At 33.5% G+C, this 7,714-nt stretch overlaps 1 long non-coding RNA gene across 1 annotated transcript in view; it reads left to right on the forward strand.

The window, feature by feature from the left end:
- LOC107595404 (uncharacterized) overlaps window positions 1-5,278 on the forward strand; it is a 7,966-nt gene extending 2,688 nt beyond the window's left edge. Inside the window, exons 2-3 of the long non-coding RNA XR_001610265.1 lie at window positions 1,186-1,345; window positions 4,889-5,278. This is a non-coding gene — a long non-coding RNA (uncharacterized lncRNA). The remainder of the gene's footprint in view (window positions 1-1,185; window positions 1,346-4,888) is intronic.
- The last annotated feature ends 2,436 nt before the right edge of the window (window positions 5,279-7,714 follow it).

Consider the following 7,714-nt stretch of genomic DNA (forward strand, 5'->3'; position numbering starts at 1 on the left):
TATATATATATATATATATATATATATATATATATGTATGTGACCCTGGACCCCAATACCAGTGATAAGGGTCCATTTTTTTCAATTCTGAATAAATAAGCTTTCCATTGATGTATGGTTTGTTAGGATAGGACAATATTTGGCTGAGATGCAACTATTTGAAAATCTGGAATCTGAGGGTGCAAAAAAATCTAAATATTGAGAAAACCATCTTTAAAGTTATCCAAATGAAGTTCGTAGCAATGCATATTACTAATCAAAAATTTAGTTTTGATATATTTACAGTAGGACATTTACAAAATATCTTCATAGAACATGATCTTTATTTAATATCCTAATGATTTTTGGCATACAAGAAAATCAATTTTGACCCATACAATGTATTTTTGGCTATTGCTACAAATATACCCCAGCAACTTAAGACAAGGTTAAGGTCCAGGGTCACATATATATATATATTATATTTTATTTAATAGATGTATTTTATATATTTTATTGAACTGTAATTTGGATCAGATAAATGCAGCCTTGCTGAGAAACCTATGTGTGTGTGTATATGTACATATATGCAAATTTAAAAAAAATTCTGTACTGTAATTCAAAATCTAGATTTGAATAAAAAACATCCATATATATATATATATATATATATATTTGTATATATGTTTGTTTGTTTGTTTGTTTGCTTGTTATTAATATTCACAAACAGGTGTAAAAAAAATTATAATAATACAAATATTATTAAAACACACTTGATATGTCTTTCTTTCATCTACGATTGAACTAAAACACATTTGGAGATTATTTATGCCATTTTGATTATACATTGCATTTCCATTCCAAAGCACCTCACATTTTGTTTGCCTAACTACTTTTGGTTAGTTCATTAACACGGTCAACAAAGAATCGTAATTCTCTTAGAGATGTCGAAACTGTTGTAAATGAAAACTGCCCTGAACACTGTACAAAGAGAAAACAGAGTAACGAAGAAAAGCAGTAAGGTGGTGGGCGGAGTGACAGAGGAAAAAAATGAAAACACTTCCTCCTCCCCTCCCTCACTATCCTCAGATGAACTTGTCACGTTACTTGATGATTTTTTTTCTGGCCTGCCCTCTCTACTTCCTGCTATTTTTGTGCTCCCTCCCTCTCTCACTCTTTCTCTCTGTGTGTCTTTGTGGTAACCAGGAACAAAGTCACAGACCCTTTATCGGGGAAAATATTTTGGTAATCACCTGCAATTCTGAAGCAATAACACCAGAAACAGCATCACATTATGAAGAAAAAGAGCCTTGTGGATAACAGCCGAACCCTGGGACATCCAGCTGCCTGACACTCGCCAGAGCAGGTATTTGTCACTAATGTGATTCAAGGTCTCATTTTGTAGCAGTTCAGATCACATTTGTCTCACAGGTATCGAAAAGAAAGAGTTAACAGATCAAGTTATGAGCTTTCGAAAGCACATGGCTTCTTACTTGCACATGCTGCATGCAAAAATCTTCATTCAAAGCTGTATTTTCAATGTTAAAATACTTTCTTCTGTCTTTGCTCAATGTGACAACTATAAGTAAGCTATTGAGATGTTGATTTCCTTGGAAAAGAACTCTTAGGCTTTGTGTTGTGCTATCAAAACGTTTACTTGAGGATCCTGACCTCGACCAATGGCGTGAGTTTGTGGGCGGGACTAACTGTTTTTATGAGCAAATAAAACATTGCAGGTAGTGTTCGAGGAAACCTATTTGGAAGCAATAATTATTTTTGCAACTCTAGTGCAGAAATTACTTACATTTTTAGTGTCAGTCTCAGTGTTTTATCACAGGCCTAATTAACAAGTGTCAACAAAGGCAATGAACATTTTTTTCAACAAAGTTTTAGCTACACTGAAAAAAATTGTGTTCACTCAACAGTTTCAAACACTGAATTAAATACAAAATAAGAGTGACACAATATTTTCTTGTATGACATACTCCAATAATATTTTTTAATTCAACAAATCATATAGAAAAAGTGCTATTTTTGCAACCGCACTGCCGAATGTTGCAAGCTGCATCTATTTGCAATACAGCTATCGTGATAAGTGCTGAACTTGCACTGAACACATACACAAACAAGGTCAACAGGCACTTCCTGTTTAGAATTGCTATTTTTGCATCCAGGGCGTAGAGCTGAAGTTCTGCAGATTGTTAGGGGTCGCTGCAAATGATAAGCGTGTAATAAGGGCCTCTGGATTTGCACCACTGCACCACCGTGGGTTAAAACACATTGCATAAATGGACAATTTTACTAATTCAGATGTGGGAAGTGAAGTGTCATCCCACTTCCAATGAGCAGGTAGGACTATTTTTTACTGACTTTACTAATGGTCACGATGCATTTAATTACATTTACGTGACATTTAAAGAGCAAGTATGCTAAAAAATGTTAAGAGTTCATCAATTCACAACATTTTAAAGCATCTTTTATAAAATATCTGAAGAAAAACATGCACAGAAAGGCACAAAAATATGCTGCAAATGATAAGCGTGTTCAAAAGGCCTCTGGATTTGCACGGCTGCACAACCGTGGGTTTAAACACACTGCATAAGTAGACAATGGTGCAGATAACAGTTCTACTAATTCAGATGCGGGAAGTGATATGTCATCTCGCTTTTAATGAGCAGGTAGGACTATATTTACTCACTTTCATAATGATCACAATGCATTTAATTACATTTACTGACAATTAACATGCAAATATGCCGAAAATGTTCCTTAGCTCATAATGCTGTAGTGCAGTACGTATTGCTTTTCTAGATAAAATAGCACCAGGTTTGCATAAAAGAGCCTTTTGGTGCTAAATAGGCATATTAGGTTGCATAAGTTTGAAAGAGAAATCTAATTTGAGATTTACTTTCTAAATACACATTCCTGGTCTTATGGTCTGTGATGCATCAGTGCACATTAACCAAAAAATTATATACAAATTTAATAGCAATTTCTGAACGAAAAACTTTTTTTTTGCTGTTTATATAAAAAAAGATCTGTAGAAAATAAATGTTGTGCACAATACTCTGTTCTGTTTGCACTCCACAGCTAAATGAAAGCTCAAATAAAATACATTTAGTAGATGCAAACACATGAGGAAATGCTGACAGCAGAGGTGAAATAAAAAACAAATACCTTTGCGTTTAACCGCAAGATTGAGGTTAGAGAAACTAAACCACTTCCGCTGACAAACTTGTTCTAGTTTGTCACCATCTTATCACAAGTATCTCATTGCCAAATATGTTATACCAAATGCTGTTTGAATCGCAAATATGACTGAGTTATACATATGTGAATTTGCTCTCTGGTGAAGGAGAGAGTTCAAGGTATAATGCCTTTGCTTAGCTTTGCATATATTAACTCTCACAAGACATGAAGATTTAGCCTCATGTTGACATAGCCATTACTTTGTGTAATGATCCATGGACTTCAGTGAGACGTGGACCATATACTGTGATGGAATAACAAATAGTCCTTTTGAGATCCAAGAAAAATGTCAAACGAAGCCATAGGCCCAACACAGCAAACGTAGTGAGCTGCCTAACTAGATGACATTTTATGCATCATAAGCACAAGCCAAAAAAATTGAAGTACGGCGCTTCATAAAGTACCTTGTTTTGTACTTCCTGGGTAGGGCAATCCCAGAATGCACTGCAACGAGCTGGAAGACAGAGAGAGGGAAATAATGATTAGAAACATACATTTTTATTAAATACTGAAAAGTAAAATCGGACTAAAAATGTATTTCACCCAATATTTGTGAGTATTAACATAGCAAGTTAGTTTAGCAACCTGCTTACATCAGACTCTATTGCAGTCAACACAAATTATTAGCACTATTTACTGTATATGGCACACATGCTCTTTTCACACAGATGTGCAGCCTATAAAACATTTCAAATGCACACTGTAGAAACCAATTGTGTTTTGTTTTCCAGTCCAAATATCTAAACATTTTTAAATCAAGATCTACATGAGATGCAACATTATATGATATTAGTAGGACTTGTTTTCTGAAAACTAAGAAAGAAAAATCTGCTAATGAGGTCAGAAAAAAAACTGGTTTCCCCTTTGAATTAGGTTTGTTTTTCTGACCCCATTGGCAGATATTTTTCATATTTTAACCCTCTGGGCCTCTTCATTTTTGGGTCACACTTGGTACCGTTGCAGTCAAAAGTTTTTCCAGGAAAATCAATGTATAATATTTTTGTTCAGAAATCTTTTTTTTTATGTTATTTAGAATTTTGAGGGAATTTTATGATACTATGCAATATTTATAAGATACTGAGTGTTCATTTTTCTTTTTTTGACCTTTAAATCATATCCATGATTTTTTTTGTGTTCACAGCTAATGCAATGACAAAAGTCACCAAGTGTCATCCTATTCCCATGAAGCAAAAAATGATACAAAATTCAAGATGTAATTTTTTTTCTGTCAGTTCTGACTGAAGAGGCCCAGAGGGGTTAAACATAAATGCACATTATTTAGATTTTTTTCAGAAAACATGACTTAATATCTCAAATCATTTTGCTTCTAAATAAAATGTATTTTGATTTATTGAAAGAATATTTAGATATTTATTTCACATAGCTAATGCGACAAAAGTCACCAAGTGTCACCCCATTCCCATGAAGCAAAAAATTATACAAAATTCAAGATGTAATTTTTTTCTGTCAGTTCCGACTGAAGAGGCACAGAGGGTTAAACATAAATGCACATTATTTTGATTCTTTCAGAAAACATGACTTAATATCTTAAGTCATTTTGCTTCAAAATGAAATGTATTTTGATTTGTTGTAAGAATGTTTAGATATTTATGTTGGAAAACAAGACAAAAACTCTAAGTAAGAAAATCTTTTTTTGCAGTGCATCACTTCTTGATTACTCAGCCCTTTAACTGATCCAACATCTCAATTATGAGACTCTCCGCCGGGTCCCCGCTGTCTCGGCCAACTGCCAGGCCAAAACATTTCAATCACTGCCATTAATTAGGCCAAAGAGGAATTCAGAATGTTAATGTCCTGCACCAGTGTCTTTCAGTTCCTCGGTTCACATGCTAATTTATGCAAAGACACGGTGCCGCCGTCCCGCCCCTTTGCCATGGCAGTCCATTCTTTTGGCCCCCCCAGGTGACCCCCGTCTGCCACCACAGCTCCATCATGCTGGGACGCCATCATCTGTGTATTATAACAATGCAAACATTTCTATTTCATGTATATATAATTGTTGATCATATATATATATACAGTGGCATGTGAAAGCTTGGGAACCTCTTGCAGAATCTGTGAAAATGTGAAGTGAATAATTTTAACAAAAGAGAGATCATACAAAATGCATGTTATTTTTTATTTAGTACTGTGTCCTGAGTAAGATATTTTACATAAAAGATGTTTACATATAGTCCACAAGACAAAAAAAATTGCTGAAATTATTCAAATTACCCCCTTCAGAAGTTTGGGAACCCTTGGTTATTTTTTTTACCATAATTATTTTCACAATTTTATACATGATATATGCAATTATGAGATTTTTAAAGTCTCTTATGCTCCCCAAGGCTGCATTTATTTGTTCAGAAATACATTTAAATATGTGTAATATTATTACAATTTAAAATAACAGTTTTCTATCTAAATATATTTTAAATTGTAATTTATTGCTGTGATCAAAGCTGTATTTTCAGCATCATTACTCCAGTCTTCAGTGTCACATGATCCTTCAGAAATCATTCTAATATGCTGATTTGTAAAAGAACATATATCTTTTTTTTTTCACCAAAGATGCATTAAATTGATCAAAAGTGACAGTAAAGACATTTAAAATGTTATGAAAGATTTATATATTTAAAAAAAAAAAGTGGGTCCTTTGAACTTTCTGTTCATCAAAGAATCCCGAAAAAATTTATTACGGTTTTAAGAAAAACAGTAAGCAGGAAAAACATACACATTATATAATTATTATTATTAATAATAATTTTTTTATCCTATTTTTGGTCATGATTTAGATCCTTAAAAAGTATCACGGTTTGACTATAAAAAGTCTCTAGAAAGTACCACGCTCTGACCATAATCGTAATGAAATCAAATGTAATTGTTTTTCTTTTTTATCTACCTTACAGTGCTTACCAGAATATAGAAATCTAACAGTACCATGGTATTACTGTCACTGAAACATGGTACTATCACAATCATTTTGTTAGGGTTATAAAGGTTTCGATTTTAGCAATATATATTTACAGTATACTTACCGTTACTGTGCAATCATTCACCTTTCTACAAATAAGTAGCCTACAAGCCAGTTTCATCTTCACACACGTTCTTGACTTGTAACTGCACACTTGTTTAAGATGGCAGGAAGGCGGCCATTTTGTTTGGCCCTTTTCCCTCCCTTTCATGCCTTTCATAGCAGACAACATGTAGCGTTATTTAAAAGCGGACAGCTGGGAAAGCTGCGTTCAAATGCAGCGATTTACTTCAGGCAATTAAACGGCATGCAACACCACAGGCGTGTGAAGAGTGCAAAGAGAAAACAGGCTCTATTTCCTCGTGCGGCTCACCTCTGCTTCATGCCAGGAGTTCTCCTTCAGGTTGAACAAATTAGCACGCTGCTACTGCCGACTTGTAATTGTTGATTATTTCGCTAATCTTTTAAAAGAAAATCAGGAAGACACAAAGAAGGAAATACTGAAATAGAATTTCCTTCTGCACTTTGAAAGTCATTGTGAACGACAAGAAATGGGGAGATGGAGCCAGTGTTTTATTTAAAAATCTATGATTATTGATATTTTTTATTGATTTTAGTCAAGTAAAAAGACAATATATAAATTGTATATTTATTGTTAATATATGAATATGTATATGGGTCAAAGACGAAAACGGGTTTAAGCATAAAAACAATAAGTGTAATACTGCTTTAAATTGTTGTTTTTTCTGAAAAAATTCTGTTTAATTTAATTGCAATTTTGTTTTCTGAGCAAAAAGATAAATATCATACATTTCCCCCTGATTTACAGAAGAGACCCACTAAAACATCATTCAGTGTAACAATCTTGTCAGGCACATTTACAACAAAAATCAATTTATGACATATTAAAAAGCGAATTACTTTCACCTCAAATACTAATTACATTTTTAAAATGTGCCACTATCCTAGATTTTGCCCATTTGTCAGTAAGAATTTTTTACTCATTTAAAACACAATCAAATTTAATATGCTCCCTTATTCTTTTATATATTTTAATATGTACATGTCAGAATAAGCATGTTGTTTGAATTTTTACATAAATATTGTGTTACACTGAATAACAATGTAACATTATTTCAACCAAATTTTGACATTTTATTCTCCAAAAACTTCTTTGAAATCTTAAAAGTAGACACTTAAAGGGTTAGTTCACCCAAAAATGAAAATTCTGTCATTAATTACTCACCCTCGTGTTCTCGCCCGTAAGACATCTTCGGAACACAATTTAAGATATTTTTGATGAAATCTGAGGGCTCTCTGACCCTCCCATAGACAGCAAGGTAACTACCACGTTCAAGGTCCAGAAAAGTACCAAGATGATCGACAAAGTAGTCCGTGTGACATCAGTGGTTCAACTGTAAAGTTACGAAGCTACGAGAATACTTTTTTGTGCAAAGAAAACAAAAATAACGACTTTATTCCACATTTTCGTCTCTACTGCGTCACTTGTGG

Source organism: Sinocyclocheilus grahami, unplaced genomic scaffold (genome assembly GCF_001515645.1).
Source record: "Sinocyclocheilus grahami isolate Dianchi unplaced genomic scaffold, SAMN03320097.WGS_v1.1 scaffold202.1, whole genome shotgun sequence".
NCBI lineage: Eukaryota > Metazoa > Chordata > Actinopteri > Cypriniformes > Cyprinidae > Sinocyclocheilus > Sinocyclocheilus grahami.